We start from the raw sequence: 17368 nt of genomic DNA, 5'->3' as shown, positions 1-17368 counted from the left end.
AACGCTGGAAATTTTAGGAACCGGGACACAGACGTCGGAAATTTTAAAAACCGGTACGCACGTAGCAGTGCGTACCGGTAACCATCAATAATATAGTTGTTTGCCAGCTCCAAAATCATAAACAATTTTATAAATTTAACTATTATTGATAAAAGCACAATCTATTCACTATTGAATATTTTTATAAATAATTTGCAAACCATAGTTTGTTGTCCTACCATTGTATTTGTATTTATTTTTCTAGACTAAAATGATTTTATGGGAATGCCTTTATAGCAGCATTACTCGAAAAGAAAAACAAAAGTTCAACTTTTATTCTGGAATAATTCCTTATAAGTGTTATAAATCATCCCAGAATTTTTTTTCCCAAAGAGTTCCATTTTATTTAAATTATGAAAATGCTACTCATAATTTTGTGAAAATAGCGTCTTGTTTTTTTTTGGGGGGGGAGGGGAAATCAGTGGTTTGTAAATACATGTTGTGAAAATTTTAAAAATATATTTCTTAACCCGAAATACCATAAAAAAATTTTTTTTTCGGAAAGGGTTTTTCTTTTTCGATAATACGAAAATAAAGTTCTACCTTTGTAAATGCGTAAAAATATGGTTCTATTTTTTGATAATATGTGAAAATAAGATTTAGTTTTGTAAAAATGTGAAAATAAGATTTTTGCTTCTGTGGAAAAAATTAAAAAAATTACTCTCTTTCGAGAAGTTCTTTGAAGAAAATGAAAAAAAAAAAAAAAACGTAATCTACTCAGTTTTTTTTTCTTTTTAGCAAACGTTTGTGTAAGATCCTTTTTTAAATTTAAAAATTACAAAGGGTTCATTTCAGAGTAAAATATTTTGTGAAGAATTCATTTTTACTGTAAAATTATTGGTGATGGGTACGTACTCAAAGCCACATTACTTCCGATTAGACCTCTGATTATACACATTTACACATACAAATACTTTTTTTTGTTCATTTGTCTAGATATTTCTCTGGAGGGTCTTTTGAAAAGTTAATTATTTTACATATATGTAATTATAATAAAAATACTTAGGAAGTAACAAAATTGTTTTTTTCGTAATTCTTTTATATTATTCAAATTAAATTATAACTACGCGATAGAGTTTATTTTGTTACTTAATGTTTGCGCCTTCCTAAATATTAAATAATATTTTCTTTCGGCACTATAATAAAAATAAGAATGCTTCAACTCTGCTTATACAACCAATTTGATTAATGTTTTCATCTCTTTCAAGATTTCTTAGTATAAATAAAAGGAAGCAGCACAGCATAAACAAATTCAAAAATTTTAAAATGCGAAAAAAAGAGCAATGCATTTTCCACTGTCGGGAAAATATTCCAGCCTTCGATTCGAAAACAGGGCACAGTATTCTAAATTTTGTGTCCAAACCATTGCCGATGAATAATAGAATGCCCTGCATTCTTCCAGGCCTTTTTTTTACTTCAAAGTTTTCAGGCGTAGAATGGTTGCCAAATTTTATTTCCTTTTGCCTAAAAAGACAGTTTCCCAAGGAAGAAAAAAAATTGGTCGTTTTGAAAGTGTTAAAAAGTGTTTTTTCAGTAAAAATAGCGAACGTTTTTTTTTCTTTATTTCGGAAAAGAAGGATATAAAAACAAAGGAAAATATTCTGGTTCGCTTTTCTTACCATTATGTAAAAGGAAAGCCTATTTTATCTTTTACGCGAGCAATGAAAAAGGGAATTTTGTTTTGAACCAAATGATTTAAATTTTTCAGAATATAATTTTGCATTTGCGATGAAATTTGAATACTTTTAGAGTTACTAGAATAAAATGCTAGATTCAACTTTATAACGTTACAAAATTTAAAATTGGATAAAAAATATGCACTGTAGTTTATGTTTTTGTTGTTTTTTAATATTTATTGCAAACAAAACAAAATGTGAAAGAAAAAGTAATCGTAAGGATATACAAACCAAGAAACAAATTGATTTTAATTGAAGAATCAATAGGTTCCGAGTTCGCCAATTAAATGTATTTAAAACGGAATACTGTAGTTATTGTTTTTGATCCTCGAGACAATTTATCTAAACAGATCTAGCCTACAAAACTTAAAAAATTTCCGAAGCGAATCTAAAAAACTTCTTTCAAGATTGTCTCGCTCAGGGCAACCATTTTAAAATTGACCAGGTGGTTCATGCCTGATTTGGTGCGTGGCAATGCTTGTTAGAGCTTAAAACTCTTCGGTCCACAAAAAAATATCCCCATCTGTTTCAAAAATTCCTCTTCCCTCGAATGGTTCATGTCTTAAAATAGTTATGTACAATTTTTTTATCCTAATAACAAGCAATAGGCTGGCTCGAAAGTGAACATTTATTCCAAAAAGTATAAAATTGAACTTTGAGAGAATGTACTAGGTAAGAAAGCAAAGAAATTTACATTTTTGCTAACTACAGGAAACTTTATAGGTTATTCGCAACCTAAAAACTATTAAGAAATATAATATTTTGAAGGACGCATTCAAAGAGTGTTTAAAATGAACTACGCGAATGGTACGCAATAAATGAAACGTATTGTTTTTCTTCATTTTCTTCGTGTTTTTTTTGTATATATATATATATATATATATATATATATATATATATATATATATATATATATATATATTTGACCTTCTTTATTTTTTTGTCAAACTTTGAAGGTGATACACAATATACGTCAAATTTTGAAGGTCACTTTTGAACGCGACTTTTTTTAAATTCAAAGTCTCAGAAGCTATTTAGCAGATTTTTCTCAAATTAAATTATATTCTTTTGAATGCTATAAAAATTTGATACCTTACAATTTAAACTCAAAATTATAAAATAAAACAATAAAAAAATAATAAATATTTACTGGATGTTGCTTTTTGCATAGCATTCTCTTCGAATAAATGAATTTTATAATTGTGTGCGAATATCTTTCAGTTCGCTTAAATAGTTCTCAACATATGGGGAAATACGCAAAAAATCAAATTAACAAGGGATCGACACTTTAGACAGATTTTTTGATCAAACTATTGGGACCATACTTCCCACATTGCTCCTTTCTTCTATATTTTTGGGGCCAGAAATCTGAATCCTTCACAAAAAAGGTTCTTTATTCTGAGAAACTATGTTTTTAGTGTCTGATTTTGTACCTTAAAATATCGTCGGCGCTAATTAATTAGCATATTTGAAGTCACTTCCACAAACCATTAAGATTGAGTTCTAAAACGTGAAAATTCGATTATCAGAATAAAAGTTATTTTTGGTGGTCCGTTTCTTTCTTTTATTTTATTTTTGAGGCACTGTTTCCTTACCTTTTATGATAAATGTTTCTTTCGCTTTAATGGCATTTGTATTTCATCCACAACGTATTTCTATCAATTCTGCTTAATAAATTAATAGCACTATTATGATACCTTTATATTTAGATATTAGTATACTATTTGAAACGCATATCAATGTTTAAATAAACTTTGATAATTAAACTTCTAACATTTTATTTTTATTATTTTATTTTGTTTTTTAACTTATTAGGACTGAGTCCTAAAACGTGAGGATCCGACCATAAGATCAAAAGTTATTTTAAATGGTCCTTTCCTTTCTTTCGTTCTTTTTTTTCGCAATGTTCAATTACCTTATATGACAAATGTTCTTTTTCCTTTTGTGGTATTTGAATTTTATCCGCATCACATTTCTATTTATTTCATCACCCGCATTGTCCTTCTATTTGGATACATTATTAACACCATTATGATACCTGATATTAGTACACTATTTAAAACGCATATCAACGTTTAAATAAACCTCGATAATGAAACTTTTACAATTAAAACACGTTAGAAAGTACAAATATGCAATGGGAATTTGCTCAGTATTCACATAGGTATGACTTCAATAGGAGATAAAATAGCTCCCAAGAACACACCCAAAATCATTAAATAACATTTGCTTTAAATCCCAAATGCATATACTTTAACGCATATTTGACTGTCTCACAAATTTCCCCATATCCTTTATTCTAAATGGAAAGTGCATTTGAGTTTCAGCCACATCATATATCCATCAATTCTATCATATGCATTCCCGTGTTTGAATTTATGCTCAGTTTCGAATCAATTAGAGACAATTTTCAGCAAGACTTGCACCAAAATGAAACTGAATCGATGGGGCGACGTACCCATCTTTTTGGCGTAACGTCTTGGCGGAGAGAGATATAATGCATTGCGAAGTGGGAAATAGTGCCAGACAATTTAATAACTCATTTTCATGCTACATCGCGGAATTTCTCGAGAATGTGTCATGGACGATTTCGTCTTCCTTGCATCGCCATATTTCCTTATATTATTATTTTCGGATTTGGGGAAACGATGCTGCCTGGAAGATTTTCATCGATGCAAATGATAACAGTAATCTTTATTGATAGTATTCCATCCAATTATTTAAAACTTCCAATTAGTAAACAAAAACCAAGAGTCATTTAGCATTTTATATTTATAAAAATGTGTTTAACAATTGGAATAAGAGCGTCATTGTAATGTACTACATTTTAAATTTAACTAAGAAAGTTGTGATTATTTATTTGAATTCAATGTAATTGCTTTGAACTAAATGGAATTGTTTAATTTGGTAAAGGTGGGGTTATATGATAAACTGTTTCAAATATTTTTTTTAATGAATCCAGTAAGAGATTTAAAAGTCTAAAGTTTACAAATATTCATGCGAAGCTTATGTTGTTCATGAAATATAAATGAATTTTTAAAATAATGAACTGTTTTCATTTCCTTTTGAAAAATGGCAAAATTTCCTTTACCCTTCAAAAGAGCATTTTTCGTATTTTTTCCATTGGTGACTAAGGGCAGTGTTTAAAGCGATAATTATATAATATTAAAAAATAATAAGTAATATTGTTCAATAATGTAAAATAATATATACTAATATACAATTCTGTAAAATAATATTAAATGGACCGGAAAGTAATGTCGTTTCAGTGCATTTGATATCAACATTTTATTTTTAATCAATTAATGTATTCACCCTCGTTATCAACAACTTTTCAATGCCGTATCGAAAATGAATCGAAAGAAATGAATTAGTTTTTAAAACTAACGAATATTTAATGAGCCGAAACGACATTACTTTCCGGTCTACCTAATATATAATAATATACAATACCATAAAATAATACAAATAACATATAATTATATAAATAAGCAAGCAATGGTTCATTTTCCAAAATCCAGAAAAACATTTTTATTTTCGTACGTAGTACAATAAAACACCGATTACACTAAAATTACGATCAATTATTAAAAAATATACCATTTAATGTTGAAGAAATAATGTATTAACATTAGTACTAGAAGTATACATTGATATCAAAAATGAATGATCAGATTTTAAATGTTTATATTTTCAAAACTATTATACATAATACAATAAAAGAAATTTGTTGGACGAGAAGCATCTAATCTATAATCATGTTTGAGTAATATATTTGTCGTTTCACGATGTCAATGGTTTCTAATGCAGCATAAATGCGTATTATTCAATATTCTTATATCAGTAATATTTTTATATCGATTTTTTTACATCAGTTGTTCATAAACAAAGTCTTGAGATTGCAGATTACAAGTGTATTACCATTAATTACTTGACCACCAAGATCACCAGACCTTACGCCATAATATTTCTTTCTATAGTGTTACCAAAAAGAATGCTGTTAAAAAACTCGTTGAAAAAATAAACCCTTCAAGAACTAATAAAATGCATTTGGGCTGCATTGAAAACTATTGAAAATGTGAAGTTACAAATTTGATGCACTTGATTATAGATTAGATGTTTATCGTCTATTTTATTTTATAACCGTCGTTGAACAACCGACCCAATTTTTTTGAGTTTACGACAGTCAATGTTCAATTCCGTAACCTTGTAATTTTGAACCCAATCCTGAAGACAAGGGAACTCCTCGATCAAATTTTGGGGGAATTTTGCCTTCGAGGAGGACTTTTTGATGGAACAAACTTGCATCTGCGTTACATGGCGAGGAAAACCACGAAAACCTCCCACGGTTAGCCTGACAGTAAGAGGAATCGGACCCATGATCCGCCTACCACTAAGCATATTTTGCGTTAGCACTGTGGTCGGTGCAAGGTGGTCGGTGAACTCGTATCGACCAGATATATCGCAGGGATTCGAACCCGGTTTACCTGATTGGTATGCAAAAACTCTATTGTCTGAGCCATCACGGCTCTTTATCGTCTATTAAAATGATTCATAGATTATATGCGCGTAACTGATAATATTATTGTTACATTTCTGAAAGAAAAATTAATTAAAGAAATAAACTTGCTTAAAAACGCACATATTGTTCGTCTAAGTGAGAAAAAAAATCTTTTTATTTAATTTCATGCATTATTTTTTGCAATATGTATAATAATTTCAGAAACATAAATATATAAAATCTGTATATTTTTTTAGATCTTGTCTTTTTTTTTTACTCAAAAAATATATTATACATGGCAATTTGTAAAGAAATGAAGCAAGAACTATCAAATCAAAGAATGCGCTATATTTTTTCCAAGAAAAATTCAGTATTTGTTTCTAAAATCATACCAGCACTAATATAAAAATATCTCTGTAAATATAGAGTCAACAATGCATCCTATAAACATATATTTTCTAAAAGAAATCCACTCTTGTAAGAAGCTGTCAAAATAAGGGCTGTTTAAAAGCTTATAGGATAGCTCAAAATATCAAAACGTGCGATCAACGTAAAAAAATACTTTTAAAAACAATGCATACTTAGCGAACTGAGTTTTTTGCATTTCAAAACTTGTTTTATAGAGAAAGGAAAAATAACGGAAAAATATCCATGTAATCAACAAGCTGTGTACTCCACCTGCTATATTTCCCACGAGGGGTTAAGAAGGGGTTTTTGCTTGGAAAAGAATGCTTTTGATTGGCGGGTGAATTTACTTTCCAGCAGTGTTTTCTAAAGAATAAATTTGACGGGAGACTTTTGTGTAGAACAAATAAAAAAAATTGCAAGGAAAGTGTGTTTTTCTATTGAAAATATTGGTATCTGCAAAATGAGCCTTACTTTGTAGAAAATATGAGATTTTTCAAAAATACTTCTTTTTTATATATATATGAATATATTTTTTGGCAAATGCAGGTATTTGCTTACAAGTAAGATAGAATATCAATAAACTACCATTTTTATGTTGGAAGTAAAACATTTTTGTAAAACAGATTGGTTAGGCTTGAGATTTCAGAATTTTTAAGTTTCTGTATGATCATTTTTTATAATAGCCTGCGTATTCTAAGAAACTAAAGGGGAGAGTGGGGTCAAATGTAACATTTTTTACTTAACTATTTTTAACAAACAAAAAATCCAATATATTATTAGTATTAATTGACAGACGAGTAAAGTAGACTATCCTCTACTAGAAAAAAAAAAATAAATACCTTATTTTAAATGTTATTATATTAGTTATTAACAATTTTTGACAGTCGTGCACCTGTTACAATTGTCCCCACTTACGGGGTCAATTGTAACAGTTCATAAATTCAACTAAAACATAGTTAATTATACATATTACCATAGTTGTGACATATTTTTTTATTTATCAAAATAGTAGTGTTATTTTAGGAGTAAAAATAATGAGCAGAGACCTAAAAAGCTAAACTTTTAACTTTAAGGGTTTAAAAATTTTAATTTATGCTGTGAAAGGTGACAAATAAAATAATGCACATGCAACATAATATAAATGATATAGGAAACTATTGGTGGTTCTTAAAGAGTTAAGTAATGGTTTGTAAACATAAGATTATTTATTTTCAGCTGTTACAATCGTCCCTTTACTTATTGTTACAATCGTCCCCAAGATGCCATTTCAGCTTCATTTGTTAAAAACAATGCTAGTTAATTAACAAAACTAATTTTTTTTTTGAAATGTTAATTAAGGTGTCCATTTACATTGTTGGTTAATAATTTTTATTTGCTTAAACAAAATTACTTTGTTACAATATAATATTCGAATACCAAAAAAAGTACTTACGTAGCGTGAAAATATCTTTTGTGATGTAACTCTTTCAAAAGTACATAAAAATGGCTGCCAGCAGGGGTGTACATGTAGATTTATTAAATACACCTTGTGCGCCTCCTAGGAACCAAATCTAGAACCCGACACTTGAAATTTTTTCTCTGTTACAATCGTACCCTGTTACAATTGACCCCACTCTCCCCTACTAATAGTATTTGCTAGTACAGCTGTTCCAAGAAAAACTAGGTTTTTGTAAAAGGATCACAACGGTTCCGAGAGCTAGGGCATATTTTAACTAGCAATAATTATATTTATATCCAATCGATAACCCATCTTTTGTTTAATATTTCGATTGTTTAAATAAAATCATTTATGCGAAATGCCAATGGAAAAAGAAGTATCAAGATTTGAAACAAAAATATGTCCTTAACAGTTAACTAAATAAATAATGAAAAGAATAAGAACTCATAAAGAATTCTATAAGTATTCCTTGAAGAACTTTTCAATTTAAAATATGATAACCAAATTCAAGATTTAAGAATTTTTTTTTTTGTCTGTTAGCATATTCCCGATATTTATGACAGCGAAAATCATAATTCAACTTATTTTATTTATTTTCAGCATAGGCATAAACCAAGAATTAAGTTTGAATTTAAAATATTTCAATCTACCGTTCTTCACATTAAATATTTACAAAATAATTAGTAGTCTTTTTTTTTTTGTTGATAATTTTCATACTTACATTCACAGTCGCTGATAAACTTATTTTTAAATCAGGGTTCCACGAAAAGAAGTTCGATTATTTAGAGTTCCGTTGCCGAAAAGAATTCGGAACCTTTGAGCGAGAATAAGTGTTTGAGAAAAAAAAAGTTTTTCCATGACATTACTAATTGTGATGTCAGTGTTTTAAAGAAGTCAAAGGGTGTAGAAGCATTATATAATAGGGGAAGTTTTAAAATTAACTTTTGTAACTTGTAATGAATAAATTATATACATAACTTTCAGCAGAAAAAAAATAGGAAGAATTATTTTGTGACGACCAATTAAAAATGAATGATCAATATATTTATTATAATTTATTTAAAAGCTATTAAAGCGATTTTACAAATAAAAATGCCTATTTAAAATGGTAAACATCTTTCTTTTTTATTTTTAAGGCAGAAAAAATATTTTTAAAAATGTATATTTGTACATGTTAAAGCTTCGTCGTGTATTTGATATTCTTACTTTAATATCAAATTTAAATTTAAGTTAATGCGTCTAATGTTCATTTCTATAAATTTTCTCATTCGTGTGTTTCAGATTTGTAATGCAAATTCAACAAAGAAACTGCAACAATGTATTCATGTACATATTCAATTTTAAAGAAATGGATCCTTTTTCAATTAAAAAAATGCACAAAATTGGTCAGACTTCACACACTAAAATCTACTCAAGTCATCTTATACATTTTCTTAGAGAGAAGCATCAAATCTTGAAAGCTTTCTTCAGTGTAGGAATCAAAACAATTATTTTTAATTTCCCTTAACTTGATGACTTAAATGTAACAAGCATATTTTCCATAAATTAGAATCTTTTACGAAATTTTTACTGGAAATAATTTTTTGTAATAAATTATGAATTTATATAGAATAATCTATTTCTACATCGTTTTCAACAAACCAATATCATTAGACAGTTATTAGAAGTTCTTACGATTCAAATAGTATACAAAATCTTTATAAAAATTTCATTTTTCATTTGTAATACCTGAATAGTTTATTAGTGCAGGAAAAAAAAATTATAATTTGATTTTTAAAAATCTTTCAATGTAGAAATTTTTAAACAATAAGTTGAATGAAATTATTATTACAATTTAAAACGTTAATGAAAATAAATAAAATTGGCTACATGCCACACGAGAAATTGGGAAGTGATTATGCCCAACCATGTGCTTTAAATCAGATTTAATTGGATACCTATAAGGGACTTTTACGCGTATGTGTTGAATCTAATTGATTTTTAAATCAGCAAAGGCTACGTTTTACCTACGATACGATGACGTCACTTACAGGCATTCAGTATTTTCAAGCACACTTGGATTAATTTCAAAGCAACTGCATGGATTTTATTCTGGTATTGAATTTTTTTTTTTTTTTTTTATATCTTGCATGATAAGTTTGAAATAATGGTTATTAGTAACTCATGTTATAAAAAACCTTTCATATATTTAAATTCAAAAGATGGAATAAAATTTAAAATTTTAGAAAGTAAGGCAAAAGTAGGGAATGTTGTAATTTGTTTTTATGTACAATAATTTTTATGAAAGACTCCAGATCTAACCAAAAACAATCATAATATTTAGGGAAAGAACCAGATTTACATATAACCTGATTAAATACTTTATTCGATTTAAATATATAAATAGGAAATAATAGTTGACATGCCTCAAGCGCTAAGAAACAAGCACCCATTTTCAAGACTTTCTGAGAATTTTTTAAAATTTCTGATTTATATAGTTTTCTCCTATTTTTCTTGAAAAGCCGGGGGAAATTGAAGGCTTTTATCTTAAACAAAAAGCGTGTTTTGCCAACAATAGCAACAGAACTCATAATTTGCATCAAAATAAATTGCACGTGTGCAGTCTTATGCATCAAATTTACAGTTTTTATTTTCCTAGAAAAAAATCATTACACCCTACCATGCTTGAATGGCTTCATTGACCTTGAGTCTCACAGACAGAACACCGACTCATCATTTATGATATACATAGAATAACAAAAATAAAAATAAAGAGATCACCAACCGTGTTATGAAAAAACTTCGGCATTTTTCTCCCGAAGGAAGTTCACGTCAAGATAGATGCATGACCGCATGAAAATGACAGAACAATTGAAAATTATTTGAATATAAATATTTAAAAGGTATGTTACATGAAAGTAATATGCCGTATAGAAAGGCAATTGAACTAATATAACGAATATAATACTGACCTATAATGCATCATTAAATGTTTTTATAACTCTCAGTGAAAAAATAACGCACATACTAATTCGGAGGAAGGTAGGAAAGGATAAGGATTAATATCATAATAAGGATTCATAGGATATAAGACATAGATAAGCACACCTCTGCAATATTGAGTGTTTGTGTATACATTGGAACTTATCTAAATTATCCTACTTTTTCTTAATTTCATAATAATTATTGAAGAGAATTGCATTTATAAATTAGTTGATAGATATTATTGTAATTTAAAGATTTTTTTCCCCCGAAGGTGAGTTCGACATTTTACTCGTCAAATATAGCTAACAGTAGTCATATTTAAAGAAAATTTATGTTTGTTTGTTAAAACTAAATGCCGTGTATTTTTTAAGAAATATTCAACAATTGTAATTAAATTTAATGAGCTAGATTCTTTTCTTTGTTTTTTTAATACTTTAACTATTTTAAGTATAGCTAAGAAAGATGTGTAAGAAGATTTTGCCATAACTGCACGAAACTGGAGGATGCTTCCGTATGGTGATCTGTCGCGCCAACTACACTCGCCAAAGTGCCAAATAGATTTTAAACTTGCAAACGTTTCTTAAAAAAATATGTAGATGTTTTCCCGGGGATGACTATAAGTTATTCCTTTCGAGTTTGTCCCTTTCTGTGACGTTTTCTTTTCAAAAAATTTTTTAGTTTCTTGCGGGCCACTGCCCGGAAGTTGCCAAGGCTTGGCGATTATTCTGGCACAGATCAGGATACGGGAATCCTCCCCCGAAACTGCAGTAAAACTGCTCTGTGCTAATATTATTATTATAAAAACTATTTTATTGAAAAAGTGCAAAACTACATTTAAAGGTTAAGTACTTATGTACATCGATGCCAAAGTCATTTTGGCATCCTTCGAATTTATTTTAATATAGTAATTGATTATAAAAAAAATGACATAATACAAATATACTTTATTGCGTGCAAGAAATGAGATAATATTTAAATTTGATCCATTTCCTAATTTATTTTCAGATTAGGCAAAAATGGTCGACGGGATAATACGTAAGTACCAACGAAAATTAAGATACGAAAACGGGTAAACACCATTTCTAAAGTGCAAGTTTGAGGATACTAAGTTATTGAAACAAATTACTAATTCAGTTTTCTTTGGGACAATAGGTTCAATTCTGTATTGAGACGATTTCTAATGTCAATATAGACGCCTTTCATAAAAGGTTTTATTTAAAATAACATTTGGTGCAACCTTAAATAATTGAAGTTTAAAAATCCAGCACTCGATGTTAGTTGACGGAATAAAGTTATTTATCTGCAATACATAAATATATGTATAAACATTTATGTAAATTGTCATAAAACTATTTTTCAGCAAACTTTTTAATAAATTACAGTAAAACATATATTATCAAAAACGTAGCTTATTGTTGTTTCTAATGCAGTTTGAGAATACCAGCAAGCCTGCTTGGCAAAACCAAGCGAATTTGAGGCATAGTGTGTGTTTCTTGTTTTTCAGTAGTGCCATCTATGGCCAAGAATATTACTTCAGCCACGCACACGTCATTGCCCGTTTATTGGGGGAACCCATTCATAAATCCACAGATCATAATTTTGACCTGAATATCAGAGACTGATCAATTTCCGATTCCGAGGTATGATTTGTTATTTGAATATGGAGGACTTTCTGACTCAACATTTTTACCGAGCACCAGTCACCATTTACAACACGGGGAATCTTCAGTCGCCGATGATTGAACTCAGGACCTCTTGGACATGAGCTGACGCTTTATCGACCACGCAATCCCGCTCCTGTGTAACTTGTAATATAAATAACCAAATATTGTAACCTTCCATGGAATGTAAAATGCATGCGCAAAGCAGTTTATTTAAGCATTAAACCTAGAACTCCCCGGAGGAACGAGATATTGTCTTTAATCTGTTTGCATTTAAAAAACGATCACACATCTAAATCTTCTTTCTTTTTCACGTTTGCGAACGACAAACTTTTCTAATGACGAAATCTTCCTAGTTTTATATCACCCTTCTAGCCCCCAAACCATCTCTACGCCCTGATGCACACATACCAGGATGAAAACACTTAATTTTGGGAAGAAATACTTTTCTAACTTTTGAGGAATGTTTCCAAAGCCGAAATGGCGATGCCATCTTATAGTTGTTAGTGCAGGCGGTGTGGTTATACGGTAGAACTGCGGGGCACCGTTTTCTAAAAGTCCTCCACCCATCTGCATACTTTAAGCCCCGGTCGTAAATTATTTATTTTCAGACGCCCCTTTTCCTGCTTTACCGGAGAGAGGATTTCAGGGTTGTATTTTCCCGTTCCCATATTTCTGGAATCTGACATCAAATATTTCGCAGTTTGATTTCCTTCTTTTTATTTCCAGTTCAGAAAATTGATGGCTTTTCGGGCGTCTCTGATATTAGGATTCACTTTTTTTTTACTTGGTAATTCGTATCGATTAATTGTAGAGGAATTTTCGAAATCAATATTTTTCACAGATGTGGTTCTAGGGTGGTTTAAAAATTCGAATTCTTCAAAATTCAGTTATTAAAAAGCAAAACCTAAAAAAGATTAAAATTTTTTTAAACTTGTATAATCGGTATTCAGTGTAATATATCCGTAATACATAACTTTAAGTACCAGAATCAGATTTACTATCTATTCATATACAGCTCTAGTTAAAAATATTGGAATAATTAAAAAAATTCGATATTAAAAATTAAAATGTTACTAATTTGTATTATATTATTCATATTTTTCCATTAAACTGTAGATTTGATAAATGTAGTTTTGTTTGTGAAGTAAAAATTCAAACAATTAGCTCGTATAAAAATTATAATAAATAAGTAATTTTAATCCATGTAATTGTCGAAATATTAAGCTTGAATTGAAAATATTGCTTAAATGCATATTATTTCGCCAAATCATACATATCAAACTCAGTTACTATTTGTATACAATTAAATGAATTTATTTTACATCATGTCATTGTTGAAAATATTTAACTTTTAATTAAAATCTTATTTAGAATACAACTTATTCCACTCAAACAACTGGATTCAACTCATTTATCATATATACTATTGCATTACATTCGTTTTGATATCTATGGTTTGTTTGTTAAAAAAAAACTATACTAATTAGCATAGATAATAATTATACAAACTTATCCATACAATCCATACAATCAATTTTACTTCCTGGATTTGTTGAAATTTTTAACTTTCAATTAAAATATTAATTTTAATACAACTTACTCCACTCATACAACAGGATTGAACTCATTTATTAGATATATATTATTGCATTACATTTGTTTTGATAAATAAGATTTGTTTATTGAACAGAAACTATTCTAATTAATACGTATTTAAAAATTATAACAAAATTATCAATAAAATAAATCAATTTCAATCAAATTAGGTATATGAAAGATTCAACCTTTAATTAAAATATTATTTTGAATATAACTTACTCCACCAATACCTCTGAATTCAACTCATTTATTATATTGTATTAATCCATTACAGTGTGGTTTTGATAAATATAGTTTGGTTATCTAGAAGATCATCTCTGAGAGACAAGATCATCCTTTCCCAGTGGTATATGCAAGTATTATCCCTCTTATCAACCAGCATAATATGCATCGATGATGTGTCATGAATACATTTCTGCATATTCCATAATATAGGATAATTAGAGGAATGCTTCTATAGGAATGTCAATTATATTGACGCGTCTCCAATCTACATTTCAGTATGTTTTTCATATAATTTTAGTGATCTAGTTAGATATTGAATTGATTTCCTGTTTGATATATATATATATATATATATATATATATATATATATATATATATATATATATATATATATATATATATATATATATATATATATATATATATATGTATATATATATATAAAGTTTTATTTATTGCGCATAAGTTTAAATAGAACTCATAAAATAAGTTCAAAATGTAGAGAAAAAAAGGGAAAAATTACAGAACAATGAAAAAAGGGGAAACAGGAAAAATAATAATAAAAATAACGAAAGACCGAGAGAAAAAAATGTGCAAAAAATTTTAAAAAATCCTGAAAATAAAAGATATAATCTTTTCATCAGCTCTCACGATTATATCCGCAATATAATCGGATATAATCGTGTGAGCTGCTGAAAAGATTGTATCTTTTATTTTCCGCATTTTCTAAAATTTTTTGTCCATTTTTCCCCCGTTTTTTGTTATTTTTATTTTATTATTACTTTTCTTTTTTCCCCTTTTTTCAATGTTCTGTAAATTTTCCCTTGTTTTGTCTACATTTTGAACTTTTATGAAGTACGTTTGATGAAATTAGGAACAATTTCTCAATTATGTAAATAAGTGAAAATGAAGTAAAAATTTAACTCTAAAACTATATCCTTCAAGGATTTTTAGATTTAAAATGAGGAATTACGGACAAAAGTGACTCCGTTTTTTAAAAGAAAAGTTTGGTGAAGAGTTTGTTTTAGTGGTGAAATATTTTAGGAGGTGTCGTTTTGACGATAAAATTACTTATGAAAGATCCATTTTAACGATGAACTATTTTGTGAAGAGTCTGTTTTAACGATGCAAATTTTATGAAGGGTTTGTTAACGAATCCATATTTCTCCTAAAAGGTACCCCAGATAGATATTAAATATTAGAATAGATATAAAATGATCTTTTATTTATTTTTAACTTAAAGGATTCATGAAAATATAATGTTTTGGTAAAACACCTTCTTTCAAAATTATTATGTTTACACTCTCAGAAAAAGTTTTTTAACTTTGAACCATATTAGAATGCAAATTTTTTTAAACCACGTTTAAATTTAAGTTTAACTGTGGTATTATGCAATAAGTATTAGGATTTGCAATAAAATGGTGCAATTAAGCATCATAATAATGTTGCTAGATATTTTAACTATTATATATATATATATATATATATATATATATATATATATATATATATATATATATATATATATATATATATATATATATATATATATATATATATATATATATATAATAGTTAATTTTACCATATTTTGGTAGTTTTGACCATATTCTTCTTTTCAGTGAGATCTTTTCAAGTTCATTTTAATCATCAAATTTTTATTAGTTGTTTAAAACCACCAAAATCAAAGAGTAATCTTACCAATAGTCACAACTTTTATTTACAAAGATCATGTCACTAATATTATAGTTTTATTGTTAAATCACATGCTAGTTAGACCATTAAAAATCTCAGAGTAAATAAGGAAATAACTATTGAAATAGTATTATGCAATATTCTATATTAAAAATAAGTTCTAATATAGTCTAATAAGTATAGTCAAAATACTGTTTTTTAAAAAACATTACGTTTCATCAAAAAAGAGTCTACAAATTATTGACACATGGTTACCAAGGCACCTAAAAATCTGTAACTTGCGTCCAATATTTCATTAATTTTTTATCTGCTTTGTTTCTTTTTAAAATTTGAAACCAGAAAATTTTCGAGTAAAAGGCACTTAAAAATTCATAATCTCCCCTAGATATTTAAAATATTTTATTGACCTATGTTTATAATTATGTATTACAATTGTTTTGATATGAACTAAGTACAGCATTATTTTAATCATAAATTAAATTAATCGCTAATAACAACACTAAAAAAATTACTATGACTTACCTGATTAGAGAGTCGTTATAGTATCCAAAAAGCTATCATCAGCGTCTTTTTTCTCAATGAGAAAAGGATGACAGTTTTTACGCCAAACCACACAATCGCTCACTTAAAACTCACAACACAAACTGAGCCTCTAGCTGACCTTGCACTTGCAGCAGAGATGGACGTTTAAAAACTTTCTCTTTTACGAACCTGATTTTGCTTTCTTTTTTCTACCGAAGTCCTTATGCTTCCTTTTGCTTCACGTGGTTCAACAACACTTTACTCTTACTCAACAGGTAAAGGTCATTAACACCAGGAACCAAGTTCAGCAAGTCTGTTTTAAGTATTACCTCAACTGAAAAGAAGTTCAATTTACAATGCATAGCAAATGGCATTTCATTGTTTTTATTGTTTTTTTCGCCCCAGACCTATAAAGACAGCTATCTCTATACAAAACATGGTTTAATCGGATTAGTATAAGCTGTAAGAAGTTTGATAAGAATTGATTAGATATTCGCATGATGATATTTGAGTGATCCCGGAAATAGCACAAATGGAAGAAATTTGCATTTATTTCTTATAAAATGACTCAAATTCTTCTATTATTTAAGAAATTAGTTGTTTTTAATTATTTAAAAATTTGGTAGAAGATGCAAA

The 17368-nt window shown here is 28.2% G+C and overlaps 1 protein-coding gene across 1 annotated transcript in view; it reads right to left on the bottom strand.

Annotated features, from left to right (window-relative positions):
* The window catches only part of LOC107443866 (uncharacterized), a 243719-nt gene extending 226667 nt beyond the window's left edge, over positions 1–17052 (bottom strand). The window contains exon 1 of the mRNA XM_016057873.4: positions 16733–17052. The gene's annotated coding sequence lies outside the window, so the exon portion shown is untranslated. The remainder of the gene's footprint in view (positions 1–16732) is intronic.
* Positions 17053–17368: the final 316 nt, after the last annotated feature.

Source organism: Parasteatoda tepidariorum, chromosome 6 (assembly GCF_982258835.1).
Source record: "Parasteatoda tepidariorum strain Cologne lab strain chromosome 6, Ptep-v5.0, whole genome shotgun sequence".
Classification (NCBI taxonomy): domain Eukaryota; kingdom Metazoa; phylum Arthropoda; class Arachnida; order Araneae; family Theridiidae; genus Parasteatoda; species Parasteatoda tepidariorum.
This window is presented reverse-complemented; position numbering and strand designations above follow the sequence as displayed.